Genomic DNA, 21,068 nt, shown 5'->3' with positions numbered 1-21,068 from the left:
CATTTTAGCGGGGGGAGCAGTTAAATCTCCCTGCTCTCAGCTACCGGAAGGTGTGACCGCAGGGTGCCAATGGTTTCTATGGCAGCCGCGGGTCTAACAATGGCCCCCAGGTCTGCCTCTAGTTAATGTCAGTTTTACACTGACAGGCGTAATACAGAAGTATTGCAGTGTATTATAAAAGCAATCAGATGATCACATAGTGAAGACCCCTAAATAACACAATAACATTATTCAGCGGGTTGTTACGATTGCAACGATACCAAATTTGTATAGATTTTGTATGTTTTACTACTTTTACACAGTAAAAACGCTTTTCTTTCAAAATTATTTGTTTTTGTGTCTCCATATTTGAAGAGCCGCAACATTTTTATTTTGTCGCCGATGCAGTTGTATGAGGGGTTTTGTTTTGCGGGAAGACTTGTAGCTTTTATTGGTACCATTTTGGAGTATATGCGACTTTTTATCACTTTTTAATCATATTTTTTTAAAGTCAGGATTCACAGAAAACAGCAATTTTTCCGTCGTTTTTTATTTCATTTTTTACGGCGTTCACCGTGTGGGTTAAGTAATATAATAGCTTATAGTCGGGGTCGTTACAGACGTTACAGACGCGGCGATACCAAATTTGTGTAACTTTTTTACTTTACGTTTTCTAATACTAAAGCAGTTTGTAAGGGGAAAAGTGGGTTTTTCATTATTTTTTTTCACATTTTTTTTATTAACTTTATTAAACTTTTTTTTTTTACTTTTTACTAGTCCCACTAGGGGAATTTAATATGCGATTCTCCGATCGCTATTATAATACACTGCAATACTTTTGTACACGGACAGGCATCTGCTAGGTCATGCCTCCGTCATGATCTAGTAGGCATTCGGTACAGGCAGACCTAGGGGCTTTTATTAGGCCCCCGGCTGCCATTGGAGACACAGACAGTCGGCGATCTTATCGCCGGGTGTCGGTGGGAGAGAGAGGGAGCTCCCTCCCTCCAAAACCACTCAGATGCGGTGCTCGCTATTGAGCACCGCATCTGAAGGGTTTAACGCACTGGCGTAGCTATAGGGGTCGCAGCGGTCGCAATTGCGACCGGGCACCGAAGCCAGGGGGGCCCACGGCCCCCCGCACCACATCAATAAAAAGTTACTATAGTAACTCGGGCCGCGGGCCCCTGTTACTATAGTAACATACTTTACTTACCTTACTGGTTCCGGATGGCAGCGGAGGTCCTGACGTCAGGCGCTGTGCGCAGCGCATGACGTCACAGCGCTATGCGCCGCGCACAGCATCGAGACGACAGAACTCCCGCCGCGGCCGAAGAGGAAGGTAAGGTTAGCCCTGACTGGCGGGGACCGACTCCGGGGACCCGCCAATCAGCTGTTTTGAAGGGGCCGCAGCACTCGTACGAGAGCTGCTCCCCTTCATTCCTGTCACTTCATTCCGGTCACACTGTGAATCCGTGTCGGCGATTCACAGTGTGAGCGAGTAGTGAAATGAAGGGGAAGCAGCTCTCGTACGAGTGCTGCGGCCCCTTCAAAACAGCTGATTTGCGGGTCCCGGGCGACACATCAGCTATTGATGGCCTATCCTGTGGATAGGCCATTAATGTTTAGGGACTGTACAACCCCTAAGCCTACGATGTAGCAGGCTTAGAGGGCCCATGAGACAGGATCACAGATTGTGTGATCCTGTCTGCTGGGCCCTGTATCTTTGCCAATCACATGGTAGGCTTAGATACATGGCCCATGTGTGATCCTGTCTGCTGGGCCCTGTATCTAAGCCAATCACATGGTAGGCTTAGATACATGGCCCATGTGTGATCCTGTCTGGTGGTCCCTGTATATAAGCCTACCACACTGTAGGCTTAGATACATGGCCCATGCGTGATCCTGTCTGCTGGGCCCTGTATCTAAGCCAATCACATGGTAGGCTTAGATACATGGCCCATGTGTGATCCTGTCTGATGGGCCCTGTATATAAGCCTACCACACTGTAGGTTTAGATACAGGGCCCCAGCACACAGTAATCTTATACTGTATAAGATTACTGTCTGCTGGACCCTGTATCTAAGCCTACGTTGTGGTAGGCTTAGATACAGGGTCCCACAGACAGTATCACACATGGGCCCTGTATCTAAGCCTAACACGTGTTACTAATCATTTTTTGTGTGTTTTCTTACAGGTTCGGTCGTTGGACTACGTCTGATTCCAGGATTACTTTGATGCCGGCTTTTTTTTTATTATCAATAAAATGGTTAATGAGGGCTGTGTGGGTTTTTTTTTATTTCAATAAAATATTTTTTCTATGTCTTTGTGGTTTTTTTTAAACTATATTACTACCGCCTTAGTAATGGCCGCCGGCTGACGACGTCCATTGACGACGTCCATTGCTAAGGCGGGGCTTAGTGTTAGCCGGTGCAGCGGCTAACACTAACCCCCTTTATTACCCCGGTACCCACCGCAACCAGGGGTGCTGGGAAGAGCCGGGTACGATCCAGTACCTGACCATCTGTAGTGATGGTCGGCCACTGGGGTGGCCGCAGGCTGGTATTATCAGGAGGGGAAAGGCCAAAAACAGTGGCCCTTCCTACCCTGGTGATGATAGGCTGCTGCTTTATTGTATCTGGCTGGTTATGAAAAATGGGGGGGACCCCACGTCATTTAAAAAAAAAAAAAAAAAAATTGGAAAGAACGATGTGGGGTCCCCCCCGATTTTCATAACCAGCCAGATACAACACAGCAGCAGCAGGCAGCATTACAAGGGTGCGAAGGGCCACTGTTTTTGGCCTTCCCCAGCCTAATACTACCAGCCTGCGGCCACCCCGGTGCCTGCCCGTCACTACAGATGGTCGGGTACTGGTTCGTACCCGGCTCTTCCCAGTACTCCTGGTGGCGGTGGTTACCGGGGTAATAATGGGGGTTAGTGTTGGCCTCTGCACCTGCCAACATTAAGCCTCGCCTTAGTAATGGGCGTTGTCAATCAGCCAGCGGCCATTACTAAGGCGGTGATAATAAAGTTTAAAAAGATACAAGCACATAGAAAAAATATTTTATTGAAATAAAAAAACACAACCCTCATTAACCATTTTATTGAGAATAAAAAAAAACGCCATCATTGAAGTCCTCGAATCCGACGTAGTCCAACAACCGAACCTGTAAAAAATCACAAACACAAAAAAATAATCAGTAACACATAAAGAAGCAAAATTATTATTCTTACCTATCCTGGGTCCAGCGCTGGAGACGCAATGTCAGCGACCTGGGCCCTGTATCTAATCCAATCATGTGTGATACTGTCTGCTGAGCTGTGTATCTAATCCAATCATATGTGATACTGTCTGCTGAGCTGTGTATCTAATCCAATCATGTGTGATACTGTCTGCTGGGCCCTGTATCTAATCCCGTCATGTGTGATACTGTCTGCTGGGCCCTGTATCTAATCGTATCTTGTGTGATACTGTCTGCTGAGCTGTGTATCTAATCCTATCATGTGTGGTACTGTCTGCTGAGCCACTGTATCTAATCCCATCATGTGTGGTACTGTCTGCTGAGCCACTGTATCTAATCCTATCATGTGTGGTACTGTCTGCTGAGCCACTGTATCTAATCCTATCATGTGTGGTACTGTCTGCTGAGCCACTGTATCTAATCCTATCATGTGTGATACTGTCTGCTGGGCCACTGTATCTAATCCTATCATGTGTGATACTGTCTGCTGAGCCACTGTATCTAATCCTATCATGTGTGATACTGTCTGCTGAGCCACTGTATCTAATCCTATCATGTGTGATACTGTCTGCTGGGCCACTGTATCTAATCCTATCATGTGTGATACTGCCTTCTGAGCCACTGTATCTAATCCTATCATGTGTGATACTGTCTGCTGAGCCACTGTATCTAATCCTATCCATAGTTTATAGGGTCGTAGTGCTATAGATATGCTATGCTGTCTCCTATACACACATTTTTTTGGGGGCGGACACATATGTATTGGGGCTATTTCCCCTGACATTTTAAGCCCTGAGGGTATGTTCACACGGCAGCGTCCGTTACGGCTGAATTTACGGTGCTGTTTTCAGGAGAAAACAGCACCGTAATTTCAGCCGTAATGGCATGTGCAGGCGTCTTTCGCTGCGTCCATTACGGACGTAATTGGAGCTGTTTTTCTATGGAGTCCATGGAAAACGGCTCCATTTACGTCTGAAGAAGTGACAGGCACTTCTTTGACGCGGGCGTCTTTTTTACGCGCCGCCTTTTGACAGCGGCGCGTGAAAAAATTGAATGTCGGCACAGAACATCGTAAGACCCATTCAAATGAATGGGCAGATGTTTGCCAACGCTTTTGAGCCGCATTTTCGGACGTAATTCAATGCTAAAACGCCCGAATTACGTCCGTAAATAGGATGTGTGAACCCAGCCATAGTGACGCCTCCGGCTGCTAGTGCTGCATTGTTGGGTCACTTAGGAGACCAAGCGATGCAGCTGAAAGCTGCGGACCGTCGGCCATGAGACGTTTGCGGGGGGGGCCCAGTAAGAATTCTTGCATCGGGGCCCATGAGCCTTTAGCTACGCCCCTGGTTAAACGGGTGAGATCGATACTAATGTCGATCTCACCCGGTCAAGCAGGGATGTTCCCAGCCCTCAGCTACGTCTGGCAGCTGAGAGCAGGGAGATTTGACAGCTCCCTGCTCTGTTTACTTTATTCTGATGCAGTGCCGTAAAAAGGCATATGCATCAGAATAAAGCCCGTTAGTGGCCGCCGTGAAAAGGCGTATTGGCGGTCACTAACGGGTTAATAAAGTTTGTAATAAATAAACGAAATTCCCAAGTAAATAAACATGAAAAACCCACTTTTTCCCCTTACAATTTGTTTTATTATGAAAAACCTGTAAAAAAGTTACACATTTGGTATTGCTGCGTCGGTAACAACCTCAACTATAAAGCTATTGCGCCCTTTAACCCGCTCAGCAAAAGGCGTAAAAAAATTTAAAAAAAAGTGCAAGAATTGCTGTTTTCTGGGCATTCTGCCTTCAAAAAAAGGTGAGAAAAAGTGATCAAAAAGTTGCATGTGCACCAAAATGGTACCATTAAAAACTGCAAGTCTTCCTGCAAAAACAAAGCCCTGATACAGCTGCATCGGCGGAAAAATTAAAAAATTATGGCTCTTCAAATTTGGAGACACAAAAACAAATAATTTTGAGGAAAAAAAGGTTTTTTACTTTATAAGACCTAATTCACACGAACGTGTTAAATGTCCGTGGGACGGCCGTTTAAATAGCAGCCGTCCCACGGACCTATGTTTTTCAATGTGGCCGATCACACAGCCGTTGTTTGAACGGACCGTGTGAAGGGTCCGTGGGAAAATAGGGCATGTCCTATCTTTTCACGCATCACGCATCCCTCCATAGACTCTCAACTATGGTGGATGCGTCACATCGCGTCCCGCAGCGCTGAGCAACAGATGCACCTCGGAATGTAAATTTAGGATGCAAAAAAGTGGCAAAATTGCTGGGGTTATTGCTTTTCCCCCAAAAAAAGTAGAAGAAAAAATTAAAACATTATGGTTCTCACAACTTGGCGACACAAAAAAATACATTCTTTTTACAAAAGTAATTTTATTGTGCAAAAAGTTGTATAATATAAAAAAGTGCTATAAATAGGTATCGCCAGAATCGTACTGATCCTCAGAATAAAGTTAACATGTAATTTATAACGCATGGTGAACGCTATATAAAGAAAACGAAATAAAACATACCAGAATTGCAGTTTTTTGGTCATCTTGCTTCCCAAAAAATAGGATAAAAAGTGATCAAAAAGTCGCATGTACCCTAAAATGGTACCAATAAAAACGATAGCTCGTCCCGCAAATAGCGATAGCTATACCACTACGTCTATAAAAAATAAAATTAGTGAAGGCTTCCATAAGTCAGGAAATAAAATATATGCAGATGTGCAGGCCCGAGGGGAACATTTCTTCTGTTTCAAGAGGTGAATTATAAAGGTCCTAAAATTAGGGAACCAGGAATGGGAGGGCCCAAACATATTGTTAGGGTACTGCCAGGTACTATGTCTAGGTATACTCCTGGGATTAATCAATCCACACCTGAGGCCAGACCTGTTCGACTGACACCATCTCCCACCAACCAGGGTGGCAGGCTCAGGAGTGGGAGAGCCTATCGCGGCCTGGTCAGTCGGGGTTAGCTCCGCCCCCTGTCCTTTATTACCTGCCGTGTTCTCTTCCTCAGTGCTTGTAATTCTTCTGGATTCCTGGCCTCACTGCTGCTTGCTCCAGCCTGCTTCTGCCGTGCTTCTGCCTTCCGCTTAACCTGCTTTGCTTTGCCCCTGGCTTGCTTCCTTCTCCGTGCTCACTTTGGTATACTCCACTTCATCCTGGTCCTGACTACTCATTCACTGCTCCGTTTTCTCGCGGCGTTCCGTGGCTACTGCCCCTTACCTTGCGTGTTCCCTGTTTGTTCTCCCGTGCACTTAGACAGCGTAGGGACCGCCGCCCAGTTGTACCCCGTCGCCTAGGGCGGGTCGTTGCAAGTAGGCAGGGACAGGGCGGTGGGTAGATTAGGGCTCACTTTCCCTTCACCTCCTTCCTGCCACTACACATATCTGCTGGAAGCGAAAGTGTCCGCATTTCACCAAGACAACACTTCCTAACAAAATTCCCCAAACTGCAAAGGTGCGGAGTGTGGACCAAAAGGGGGATAAGGAAGGACATTTATCAGTTACACACCGGCCTGTGTAGAAAGGATTGTGTCACAGCGTAACACACATCTATGGATTATTTTACTGGTTTTTTTAACCCAATCATTATACCACCTGACTATGCCCCTGATGTACTCTGCACAGCTTACATGTGCCCCCACATTATGTATATACATGTAGGGAAAAAAAAGGGATATAATCTATTTCAACAATAGCAATGCCTGGGTTAGGAGCTTTCTAGGATGTTTCTTGGGGAGCTATTAACCCCTTCCCGACATTTGACGTACATGTACGTCATGGAAAGTACTGACTTCCCGCATCTTGCCGTACATGTACGTCAAACGTTTGGCACCGGCTCAGAAGCTGAGCCGGTCCCATCATCACCGGATCTCAGCTGTATCTTACAGCTGACATCCGACTGTAACGGCGGGGACCGAAATTAGCTTCGATCCCCGCCATTAACCCCTTAAGTGCAGCGCTCAAACGCGATCGCTGCACTTAAGGTGTTTGCAGCTCATCGGAACCCCAGTAATGAAATTGCCGGGGTTCCGGTGGCTGCAATGGCAACCGGAGGCCTAATACTGGCCTCCCGGTCTGCCTAGCACCGAAGCCGGTCAAGATCCGCCCGGCGGCGGAGCCTGATCGGCTTCCGTAGCTGCCGGCAAGATGGCGCCGGGTCAGGAGCTGATCCGGCGTCATCAGCGGTGGAAGTCAGCTGTACTGTACAGCTGACATCCACCTGTAACGGCAGGAACCGGAGCTAGCTCCGATCCCTGCCATTAACCCCTTCGATGCAGCAATCGAAAGCGATTGCTGCATCGTAGCGGTTACAAGCAGATCGCCAGCCCTGACAGGCAATCGGGACTGGCGACTGCTGTTATGGCAACAGGAGACACAATGGTCTCCTGCTCTGCCATTACGGAAGCCGATTTAGGCCCCGCCGGGAGGCGAAGCCTAAACGGCTTGCTGTCAGTGAATGACTGACAGATCTAATACATTGCACTACATAGGTAGTGCAATGTATTAGAAAAAAAAAAATCTGACCGTTGGACCTTCAAGTCCCCTAGTGGGACTTGAGAAAAAGTGTAAAAAAAGTATAAAAAAGTGTAAAAAAAAGTGCAAAAAATAAAAGTTTGAAAACAATAAAAGTTTCAAGTAATCAAATAACACACAATCCCCCTTTTACTCTTATCAAGTCCTTTATTATTGAAAAATAATAATAAACCATATGTATTTGGTATCGCCACGACCGTAACGACCGGAGGTATCAAAATATTATATTATTTATTGCACGCGGTGAACAGCGTAAAAAAAACCCGTAAAAAACGTTACCAGAGTTTCTGTTTTTTAGTCACTTTGCCCTACAAATATTACAATAAAAAGTGATCAAAAAGTCGCACGTATCCAAAAATGGTACCTATAAAAACTATAGCTCGTCCCGCAAAAAACAAGCCCTCATACAACTCCGTCGACAAAAAAATTAAAACGTTATGGTTCTCACAACTTGGCGACAGAAAAAATACATTCTTTTTACAAAAGTAATTTTATTGTGCAAAAAGTTGTAAAACATAAAAAAGTTCTATAAATGAGGTATCGCCGGAATCGTACTGACCCGCAGAATAAAGGTAACATGTAGTTTATAATGCGTGGTGAACTCTGTATAAAAAAAACCCAAAAAAAGCTGTGCCAGAATTGCGTTTTTTGGTTTACCTGGCATCCCAAAAAATAGGATAAAAGGTGATCAAAAAGTCACATGTACCCCAAAATGGTACCAATAATAACTACAGCTCGTCCCGCAACAAACCAGCCCTCATACCGCTACGTCTATGAAAAATAAAATTAGTTATGGCTCCAATAAGTCAGGAAATAAAAAAATATGCAGTTGTGCCCGAGGAGAACATTTCTTCTGTTTCAAGAGGCGATTTATCAAGGACCTAAAATTAGGGAACCAGGAAGGGAGGGCCCAATCATATCCGATGGAAGCGACGGTGCCCGTATTATACCAGGATAATACTTTCCCAGCAAAATTCCCCAAACTACAAAGGCGCGGAGTGTGGACCAAAAGGGGGATAAGAAATGACACCATTTATCAGTGCGACACCGGCCTGTGCAGAAAGGATTGCTTCACAGCGTAACACACATCTATGGATTATTTTTATTTTTTTATACCACCTGACTATGCCCCTTATATACTCCGCCCCGCTTACATGTACCCCCACATTATAAAACACCAGCAATACTCAAACAAATATAGTACCAAGCAAAATCCGCTCTCCAAAAGCCAAATGGTGCTCCCTCGGCCCTGAACCCTACAGCGTGCCCAAACAGCAGTTTCCTTCAACATATATGGCACCGTCATACCCGTGAGAACCCTTTTAACAATTTTTGTGGTGTGTGTCTCCAGCGTCATAAGCTGGGCATGACATATTTGCCACTGAATGGCATATCTAGGGAAAAATATAAATTTTTAATTTGCACCATCCGCAGCGCATTCATTTATGGAAAAGACCTGTGGGGTGAAAATGCTCACTACACCCCTTAATAAATGCCTTGAGGGGTGCAGTTCCATAATGGGGTCACTTATCAGGGGTTTCTTTTTATTATTTCACATCTGAGCCTCTGCAGTTGTGAACCAATACTTTGTAAATCGCCAAATTAGGCCTCCACTCCGCATGGTACTCTTCACTTCTGAGCCCTGTCATATGTCCAGACAAAAGATTAGGGCCACATGTAGGGTGTTTCTAAAACCGGGAAACACCGCATAATAATTAGAGAGCTGTCTTGTTATGGTGGCACAAGCCGGGCACCACATATTGGCATATCTATGGAAAAAAATCCCATTTTCACTCTGCAACATTGAGCGCACACTAATTTCTACAAAACACCTGCAGGGTTAAAATGCTTACTACACCCCTTGGTAAATGCATTGAGGGGTGTAGTTTACAAAATGGGGTCACTTCTGGGGGGTTTCCACTGTTTTGGGCCCACAGGTGCCCAGAAACCAATCCAGCAACATCTGCACTCCAAATGGCGGTCCTTCCCTTCTGAGCCCTGCCGTTTGCCCAAACAGCAGTTTATGACCACATATGGGGTATTGCCGTACTCGGGAGAAATAGCTTTACAAATGTTGGGTTCTTTTTTTCCTTTATTTGTTGAGAAAATGAAAAAATTTGCGCTAAAGCTACGTCTTATTGAAGAAAAAGGACTGTTTTTATTTTCACTGCCTAATTCTAATAAATTCTATGAAACATCTGTGGGGTCAAAATGCTCACTACACCCCTAGATGCATTCTTCAAGAGGTGTAGTTTCCTAAATGGAGTCCCTTTTTGGGCGTTTTCATTGTTTTGTCCCCTCAGGGGCTTTGCAAATGTGACCTGGCCTCCGCAAATCATTCCTGCTAAATGTGATCTCAAAAAGTCAAATAGTGCTCTTTCCCTTCTAAGCCCTGCCGTGTGTCCAAACAGCCGTTTATTACCACATGTGGGGTATTGTTTTACTCGGGAGAAATTGCTTTACAAATTTTGTGGTGCTTTTTCTCCTTCAGTCCTTCTGGAAATGAGAAAAAATTAGCTAAACCTACATTTTCTTTGAAAAAATGTAGATTATTATTTTCAGGGCCTACTTCCAATAATTTCTGCAAAAAAACTGTGGTGTCAAATCGCTCACTATACCCCTAGATAATTTCCTCAATGGGTGTTGTTTCCAAAATGGGGTCACTTGTGGGGGGTTTCCACTGTTTTGTCCCCTCAGGGGCTTTGTAAATGTAACATGGCCTCCGCAAACCATTCCTGCTAAATTTGAGTTCCAAAAGCCAAATGGCGCTCTTTCCCTTCTCAGCCTCGCCGTGTGTCCAAACAGCCGTTTATTACCACATGTGGGGTACTGTTTTACTCGGGAGAAATTTCTTTACAAATTTTATGGTGATTTTTCTCCTTTAGTCCTTGTGGAAATGAAAAAAAATTAGCTAAACCTACATTTTATTTGAAAAAATGTAGATTTTCATTTTCACAGCCTACTTGCAAAAATTTCTGCAAAAAACCTGTGGGGTCAAAATGCTCACTATACCCCTAGATAATTTCCTCAAGGGTTATAGTTTCCAAAATGGGGTCACTTGTTTGGGGTTTTCACTGTTTTGTCCCCTCAGGGGCTTTGTAAATGTGACATGGCCTCCGCAAACCATTCCTGCTAAATGTGAACTCCAAAAGCCAAATGGCGCTCTTTCCCTTCTCAGCCACGCCGTGTCTCCAAACAACCGTTTATTACCACATGTGAGGTATTGTTTTACTCGGGAGAAATTGCTTTACAAATTTTGCGGTGCTTTTTCTCCTTTAGTCCTTGTGGAAATGAGAAAAAAAATCGCTAAACCTACATTTTCTTTGAAGAAATGTTGATTTTAATTTTCACGGCCTACTTCCAATAATTTCTGTAAAAAACCTGTGCGGTGAAAATGCTCACTACACCCCTAGATAATTTCCTTGAGGTGTCTAGTTTCCCAGATGGGGTCACTTTTGGGGGATTTTGACTGTTTTGGCACCACAAGAGCCCTTCAAACCTGACATGGTGCCTAAAATATATTCTAACAAAAATAAGGCCCCAAAATCCACTAGGTGCTCCTTTGCTTCTGAGGCCGGTGTTTCAGTCCAGTAGCACGCTACGGCCACATGTGGGATATTTCCTAAAACTGCAAAAACTGTGCAACAAATATTGAGTTGCATTTCTCTGGTAAAACCTTCTGTGTTATAAAAAAAATTGTATTAAAAATGTATTTCTGCAGAAAAATATGAAATTTGTAAATTTCACCTCTACTTTGCTTTAATTCCTGTGAAATGTTTAAAGGGTTAAGACATTTTCTAAATGCTGTTTTGAATACTTTGAGGGGTGAAGTTTTTAAAATGGGGTGACTTTTTTGGGGTTTCTAATATATAAGGCCCTCAAAACCACTTCACAACTGAACTGGCCCCTGTAAAAATAGCCTTTTGAAATTTTCTTGAAAATGTGAGAAATTGCTGCTAAAGTTCTAAGCCTTGTGAGGTCATAGAAAAATAAAAGGATGTTCAAAAAACGATGCCAATCTAAAGTAGACATATGGGGGATGTTAATTAGCAACAATTTTGTGTATTATAACTGCCTGTCTTACAAGCAGATACATTTAAATTGAGAAAAATGCTAATTTTTGCAATTTTTCGCTAAATTTTGGTGTTTTTCACAATTAAATACTGAACATATCGAGCAAATTTTGCCAGTAACATAAAGTCCAATGTGTCACGAGAAAACAATCTCAGAATCGCTTGGATAGGTGAAAGCATTCCGGAGTTATTACCACATAAAGTGACACATGTCAGATTTGAAAAATGAGGCTCTGTCAGGAAGGTCAAAAGTGGCTAAAGAGGGAAGGGGTTATAGGATGGGGGTGGGTAGGCAGGATAAGCGGAAAGGCTAGTTTGTGTTTTTGTTTTATTTATTTATTTTTATTTTTTTCTCTTTCTTTTTTATAAATTTTTTGAAAATATTATCATGGAATGTTAGAGGTCTAGGACATAGGCCAACAACAGAGACCTTTTCCATGACATTAATACACATATACACGTTATCATTATTGAAGCCGCAAAAATTATTTTTCTAAGGCTCCATTATGCATATTTATCATAGTATCCACATTATGAGATGGATTTTTTCGTTTTAATCTACAAAAAAATGCAGCCTCTGTTTCCATAACTTGCAGAGATCCCAATTACTAATATCTATAAGCATACTGCTGTCCTGTTTTATATTTACGATAATCGCTGAAGTGCGCAGGCGCTGACATGCGCATTGGTATATATAATTATAGGGGAGAAAACCTCACCAAACATGGCCGCCGACGACCTCATATCACCAGTGCGCATGCATGGACATGCGCAATGGGTTTCTGCCGGAAAGAGCGTTTATTTTAATGAAGATGTATTCCTCATTTGTGAAACGACAGACCTGCACAGTTTGAAACTCAGGACGCCGGAAATAATACAACATAACAGCACACTGGAACATGGATCCACTGTATTACATGGCAATGTGGTTTTTAACAAATTGCACACATATGCACCTGTTTAATATTGTTTGTAACAATTAGCACTTTTGCACTTTATTCATACATCTGAGGAATTATTGCACTTGATCTGCTTTTAGAATGATCATTGTTGACACAATATGTATTTTTATATTCATTGATATGTACGGCATTTTTGCTGTTTTTTATTGTTTATTGTTAATTGTTAATTGGGACTATTTGTTTAGCCTCCATATATACCACTGTTTTGTGCACTGTTAACATGCTTGAGAAAGGCTCCTTGTATTGAGCCAAAACGTTGCACGAGGGCTATTAAAAGCTACTTTTTTCACCTTGACGTGGAGTGCTGCCTATCTTTGGACACAACACCTATTGGTACAGACAGGAAGCGATCTTGCTAAAGAATGTAACGCAGTGTGGCAGACAGTGCTATATTTAAGACAAGATCGATATGTAAAAGCAAATTGACTTGGTGCATTGACCCTCAATGACTAATATATAACCTATAGATTTTCGGGTACAATTAACACAAAAAAGTGTGGCGGAGAAAATATAAATTTTATTAACATATATCACAAACAATTAAAAATGAGTCATACAGAGCATGAAAAATAAAAACGTTCAAAAATCGCAGGGAGCACAGGTACAAAGAAAATGGGGACAAAGTCCAGTGAGTGTAGCAACCAGACTGATTACATTGTTGTATGGTCTACACAGAGATCCAAACTGATGTTTTGTAACAGGCAACAATGTGCAATGACACTAATGTAAAGTGATGAACAATATGGAAGTCTGTAGCCAAACTCCAATCACCCATATAACTGCTTGAAAAGCTAGAGAGTAAAGGTAAATGTTGCTTAAAAATAGATGTTATAGTAAACCCAAGCAGCATGGGAGAAATGAGTTGAATAACATGCCCATGATACTGATGGTGTCCCTGCGATAAAAGACCGTCAAACCCGACGCGCGTTTCGGCGGGATGCCTTCGTCCGGGGGTGACCGTTTTTATTTTTCATGCTCTGTATGACTCATTTTTAATTGTTTGTGATATATGTTAATAAAATTAATATTTTCTCCGCCACACTTTTTTGTGTTAATTGTACCCGAAAATCTATAGGTTATCTATCTTTGGACACATATTGGTTTACAATCTAGTTAAAAAGGTCGTGGCAGGATGCCGATTGAAGAGGACGTGTGAGGCCGGAGCTCCACGCTACTTTCTCCATTAGCGGCTCAAACAGCAGCAAAAATTAACCTGGACACACGCTCCTTGTGCCTGCTTACCTCCCTTCAACCTGGGGCGTTCTGCAATAATGACGAGGAGTAAGAGGAAAGGTCAGGGTCCGCCGAAACTAACGGCTTTTTTCCCGCCAGTCTCCCAACATGGCGCCGGAATACGCCGGAGACCTGCACAGCTACTAGCAGCTACGGAGGTGAGCACATTCCCTACTAGCAGCCTTACTATATCTCTGGCTCTGATAAACCTGCAGACGAGCAGACCACCCAGCCTCTCTCCGGAGAAACTACCCTTTCCTCCGTCCCTCTCCCCTGAGGGGAATTTTGTAGCTGCAGCGCTGCCTCCATCTGATCTCCCGGTCTGCACAATGACATTCAGTCAACAATCTCCATTATGCATGCTAATATTACAGGAGGTGGGGGAGAGAACAGCTCATTTAGAAGAAAGTATGGAGGAATTTGTTAATGCTCACACTTATCTGGTTGGCACCCACAATGATATGGAGGATTAGAGATGACCGAATTTATCAAAAGTTCAGTTCGGCTAGTTCGCAGAATTTCACAAAAAAGTTTGATTCGGACCGAACTAGTTCGGACCGAACCTGTCACTTCCGTGCGCCGAGCATGCTACTGTCAAGGGTGCTGATAGAGTTAATGGGCTGCACTAACTCTTTCAGCAACCTTGACAGTACATGCTCGGCGCGCAGAAAATACAATTTAAATGTAATAAAAAAATAAAAATTATACGTTCGTACTTACTTTCCTCCTGTCCGGCCTCCAGCGATGACGTTTCATCCCTTTCGCCGCTGCAGCCAATCACAGGCTGTAGTGGCGGTCACGCACGTCAGGATGACGCTTCATCCCACGTGACCGCCTCTGCAGCCAATCACAGGCTGCAGCGGCGACATGGATGAAACGTCATCGCTGGAGGCCGGACAGGAGGAAAGTAAGTATGAACGTATTATTTTTTTTGGGCATGTATGTATGTTGGCATGTATGTATGTATGTATGTATGTTGGCATGCATGTATGTTGTCATATATGTGCATGTATGTTTGCATGTATATTGGCATGTATGTATATATGTGCATGTTTGTATGTATATTTGCATGTATGCATGTATGTTTGCATGTATGTATGTTTGCATGTATGCATGCATGTATGTTTGCATGTATGTATGTTGTCATGTATGTATGTATGTATGTATGTATATATGTGCATGTATGTTTGCATGTATATTTGCATGTACGTACGTACGTACGTACGTACGTACGTACGTACGTACGTACGTACGTACGTACGTACGTACGTGTGTATGTTTGCATGTATGTATGTTTGCATGTATGTATGTTGTCATGTATGTATGTATGTATGTATGTATATATGTGCATGTATGTTTGCATGTATATTTGCATGTACGTACGTACGTACGTACGTACGTACGTACGTACGTACGTACGTACGTACGTACGTACGTACGTACGTACGTGTGTATGTTTGCATGTATGTATGTTTGCATGTATGTATGTATGTTTGCATGTATGTATGTTTGCATGTATGTATGTTGTCATGTATGTATGTATGTATGTTGTCATGTATGTATGTTTGTATGTTTGCATGTGTGTATGTTTGCATGTATGTATGTTTGCATGTATGTATGTTTGCATTTATGTATGTTGGCATGTATGTATGTATGTATGTTGTCATGTATGTATGTATGTATGTATGTTGTCATGTATGTATATATGTGCATATATGTTTGCATGTATGTATGTATATATGTGCATGTATGTTTGCATGTATTGTGGCATGTATGTATATATGTGCATGTTTGTATGTATATTTGCATGTATATATTTGCATGTATGTATGTTTGCATGTGTGTATGTTTGCATGTGTGTATGCATGTATGTTTGTATGTATGTTTGCATGTATGTATGTTTGCATGTACGTATGTATGTTGTCATGTATGCATGTATGTATATATGTATGTATGTTGTCATGTATGTTTGCATGTTTTTATTTTTGCATGTATGTTTGCATGTATGTTTGCATGTATGTTTATATATGTAATTATGTTTGCATGTATTTATGTTTGCATGTATATATGTGCATGCTTATATATATGTATGTATGTATGTTTGTATGTATGTATATATGTTTGCATGTATGTTTGTTTGTATATATGTCTGCATGGCCATGTATGATACTGTCTGCTGGCGCCCTGTATCTAAGTCAACTTCGCGGCAGGCTTCTATACATGGTATAACAGTCAGTATCACACATTAAACGGAATCTAAGCCTACGACATGTTTTATTTCATTTTATATTTTACAGGTTTGGTGTTTGGACTACGTCGGTTTCGAGGACTACTTAGATGACATTTTTTTTTTCTACAATAAAATGGTTAATGAGGGTTGTGTGGGGGTGCTTTATTTCAATAAAATATTTTATCTATATCTTTGTCTTTTTCTTTTCAAATTTTATTACTTTATCACTTTAGTAATGGCCGCTGTCTGTCTGCCGGTGCAGAGGCTAACACTAACCACCATTATTACCCCGGTACCCACCACCACCAGGGGTGCCGGGAAGAGCCAGGTACGATCCAGTACCCGACCATCTGTTGTGATGGTCGGTCTCTGGGGCGGCTGCAGGCTGGTATTATGAGGCTGGGAAGGGCCAAAAACAGTGGACCTTCCCACCCTTGTAATGCTAGGCTGCTGCTGCTGCTGTGTTGTATCTGGCTGGTTATAAAAGTGGGGGGGACCCCACGTCATTTTTTTGAATAATTATTTTTTTTTAATTTTTTTTAAAAAAAGACATGGGGTTCCACCCAATTTATCATAACCAGCCACATACAACACAGTGTTATTAGCCTGGGAATAGACAAAACCAGTGGCCCTTCCCACCCATGTAATGCCAGACTGCTGCGGCCTTGTATATGGCTGGTTATTAAAAATGTGGGGGACCCGTCTATTGTTAAATTTGATAAATTAAAAAAAAAAAACGACGTGCGGGTCCCCCCAATTTTTATAACCAGCCCGATACAACACAGCAGCAGCAGCCTAGCATTACAAGGGTGGGAAGGTCCACTGTTTTTGGCCCTTCCCAGCCTCATAATACCAGCCTACGGCCGCCCCAGTACCCGACCATCACAACAGATGGTCGGGTACTGGATCATACCAAGCTCTTCCCGGCACCCCTGGTGGTGGTGGGTACCGGGGTAATAATGGGTGGTTAGTGCTAGCCTCTGCACCGGCTAACACTAAGTACCGCCTTAATAATGGACGCTGTCAATCAGCAAACTGCCATTATCTAGGCACTAATAAAGTTTAAAAAAAAACACAAAGACAATTCTTTTTTATTGAAATAAGAAATCCCCAACAAAACCCTCGTTAACCATTTTATTAAAATTTGAAAAAACGTAGATCTACGCAGTAGTCCAACGAATCGAAGATGTAGTCCAATCTGTACATCAAAATCTGCAACAACATAAAAAAACAGTTATCAATGTGAACAATAACAATACTTCTACTCACCTACACACACATATATACACGCACGCACACACACACAAACAACCATACACAAACACACACATATACACAAACACACATACACACATATAAACAAACACCCATATATACACAAACACACACACATAAACACACACCCATATACACAAACACACACATATACAAAAACACACACACACACAAACATCTACACACAAACATATACACAAATACACCCATATATACACACACATATACACAAACACATATACACAAACACACCCATATATACACAAACACACACATAAACACACACCCATATACACACATATACACAAACACACACAAAAACACATACACACAAACATCTACACACAAACATATACACATACACCCATATATACACACACATATACACAAACATATACACAAACACATATACACAAACACACCCATATATACACAAACACACATAAACACACATATACACAAACACACATATAAAAACAAAAACAGACAAAGACACATACCCAAACACACACACTGTTTCTTTTAAATGCTGCTGGGGAACCCGCTCGATCTACTATATAAGGCTGCGCTATAGTGCAGCATTTAAAAGAAACAGGATCCTGACCTGTCCATAGAGTTTAAGGCAGCACAGAGTATTTCAGGAGATGAGCGTGCAGATTCAGTGCTGCTGTGAACTCTGCTCTTACCATTATGTAGCTCTCAGTCTATTACCTTTCCTCCACTCCTGTCCTCAAGAACACCTTCACATGATTGGCACGTCACCACGTAATGGTAAGAGCAGAGTTCACAGCAGCACAGAGTATTTCAGGAGATGAGCGTGCAGATCTTGTGTGGGGTGGTAACTTGCCAATCATGTGAAGGTGTTATTGAGGACAGAAGTGGAGGAGAGGTAACAGACTGAGCTACGTAATGGTAAGAGCAGAGTTCACAACAGCACAGAATCTGCACGCTCCTCTCCTGAAATATTCTGTGCTGCTGTGAACTCTGCTCTTACCATTATGTAGCTCTCAGTCTGTTACCTCTCCTCCACTCCTGTCCTCAAGAACACCTTCACATGATTGGCAAGTCACCACGTAATGGTAAGAGCAGAGTTCACAGCAGCACAGAGTATTTCAGGAGATGAGCGTGCAGATCTTGTGCGGGGTGGTGACTTGCCAATCTTGTGAAGGTGTTATTGAGGACAGGAGTGGAGGAGAGGTAACAGACTGAGCTACGTAATGGTAAGAGCAGAGTTCACAGCAGCACAGAATCTGCACGCTCCTCTCCTGAAATATTCTGTGCTGCTGTGAACTCTGCTCTTACCATTACGTAGCTCTCAGTCTGTTACCTCTCCTCCACTCCAGTCATCAAGAACACCTTCACATGATTGGCAAGTCACCACCGCGCACAAGATCCGCACGCTCATCTCCTGAAATACTCTGTGCTGCTGTGAACTCTGCTCTTACCGTTACGTGGTGACTTGCCAATCATGAAGGTGTTATTGAGGACAGTAGTGGAGGAGAGGTAACAGACTGAGAGCTACGTAATGGTAAGAGCAGAGTTCACAGCAGCACTGAATCTGCACGCTCATCTCCTGAAATACTCTGTGCTGCCTTAAACTCTGTGGACAGGTCAGGATCGTGTTTCTTTTAAATGCTGCACTGTAGCGCAGCCTTATATTGTGGATCGAGCGGGTTCCCTAGCAGCATTTAAAAGAAACAGGATGCTGACCTGTCCACAGAGTTTAAGGCAGCACAGAGTATTTCAGGAGATGAGCACGGCCGGCCACAGGCAGCCGGTCGTTTTTGCAAGCCGTGCTCCCATTATGCACACGACCGTAAAAACACCCGTAATTACGACCCGCATTAATGGGCTCATAGACTTCTGTTACCCACGGGTACCTTCCCGTTTTCTCACGGGAAGGTGCCCGTGCCGTTAAAAAAATAGAACATGTTCTATTTTTCTATTTTACGGGCCGTGCTGCTATAATTAGGGTATGTTCACACGACAGCGTCCGTAACAGCTGAAATTACGGGGATGTTTCCGCCTGAAAACATCCCCGTAATTTCAGCCGTAACGGCATGTGCAGGCGCTTGAACGGCGCGTCCATTACGGACGTAATTGGCGCTGCTATTCATTGGAGTCAATGAATAACGGCTCCAATTACGGCCAAAGAAGTGACCGGTCTCTTCTTTGACGCGGGCGTCTATTTACGCGCCGTCATTTGACAGCGGCGCGTAAATATACGCCTCGTGTGAACAGACAAACGTCTGCCCATTGCTTTCAATTTGCAGATGTTTGTCAGCGCTATCGAGGCGCTATTTTTGGGCGTAATTCGGGGCAAAAACGCCCGAATTACGTCCGTAATTAGTGCGTGTGAACACAGGGTATGTTCACACGCACTAATTACGGACGTAATTCGGGCGTTTTTGCCCCGAATAACGTCCGAAAATAGCGCCTCGATAGCGCTGACAAACATCTGCCCATTGAAAGCAATGGGCAGACGTTTGTCTGTTCACACGAGGCGTATATTTACGCGCCGCTGTCAAATGACGGCGCGTAAATAGACGCCCGCGTCAAAGAAGTGACCTGTCACTTCTTTGGCCGTAATTGGAGCCGTTATTCATTGACTGCAATGAATAGCAGCACCAATTACATCCGTAATGGACGCGGCGTTCAAGCGCCTGCACATGCCGTAACGGCTGAAATTACGGGGATGTTTTCAGGCGTAAACATCCCCGTAATTTCAGCCGTAACGGACGCTGTCGTGTGAACATACCCTTATAATGACAGCACGGCTCGCAAAAGCGGCCGGCTGCCCGTGGCCGGCCGTGCTCGTAATTACGGGTCGTAATTACGAGCACGGCCCGTAAAATAAAAAAATAGAACATGTTCTATCTTTTTAACGGCACGGGCACCTTCCCGTGAGAAAACGGGAAGGTACCCGTGGCTAACAGAAGTCTATGGGCCCGCTATTTCGGGTCGTATTTACGACCCGTAATAACGGGTGTTTTTACGGTCGTGTGCATGAGGCCCCGTAATGACGGGTGGCTACATGTGTGCACCCGTCATTACGGCAGCGTTACTAGGCGACGTCAGTAAATAGTCACTCTCCAGGGTGCTGAAAGAGTTAACTGATCGGCAGTAACTGTTTCAGCACCCTAGACAGTGACTACCGATCACAATATAGAGTACCTGTAAAAAAAAAAAGACGTTCATACTTACCGGGAACTCCCTGATTCCTCCAGTCCGGTCTCCTGGCCGTTGCCTTGGTGACGCGTCCCTCGCGACATCCGGCCCGACATTCCTTGATGACGATGCAGCCCATGTGAGCGCTGCAGCCAATCACGGGCTGCAGAGGCCTCTGCAGCCAATCACAGGCTGCAGAGGCCTCTGCAGCCAATCACGGGCTGCCGCGTCAGAAAAGAAGGTCGGACTGGAGGAAGAAGAGGGACTCGTCCGCAAGACAACGACCAGGTACGTATGAAATGCTTTTTATTTTATTTTTAATCAGCAGCCTCTTTTCTCTATCAGTGATTGATAGAGATAAGTGGC

This window comes from Rhinoderma darwinii (assembly GCF_050947455.1).
Source record: "Rhinoderma darwinii isolate aRhiDar2 chromosome 5 unlocalized genomic scaffold, aRhiDar2.hap1 SUPER_5_unloc_22, whole genome shotgun sequence".
NCBI lineage: Eukaryota > Metazoa > Chordata > Amphibia > Anura > Rhinodermatidae > Rhinoderma > Rhinoderma darwinii.
The sequence above is the reverse complement of the archived record's forward strand: the minus strand, read 5'-3'. Positions refer to the sequence as shown.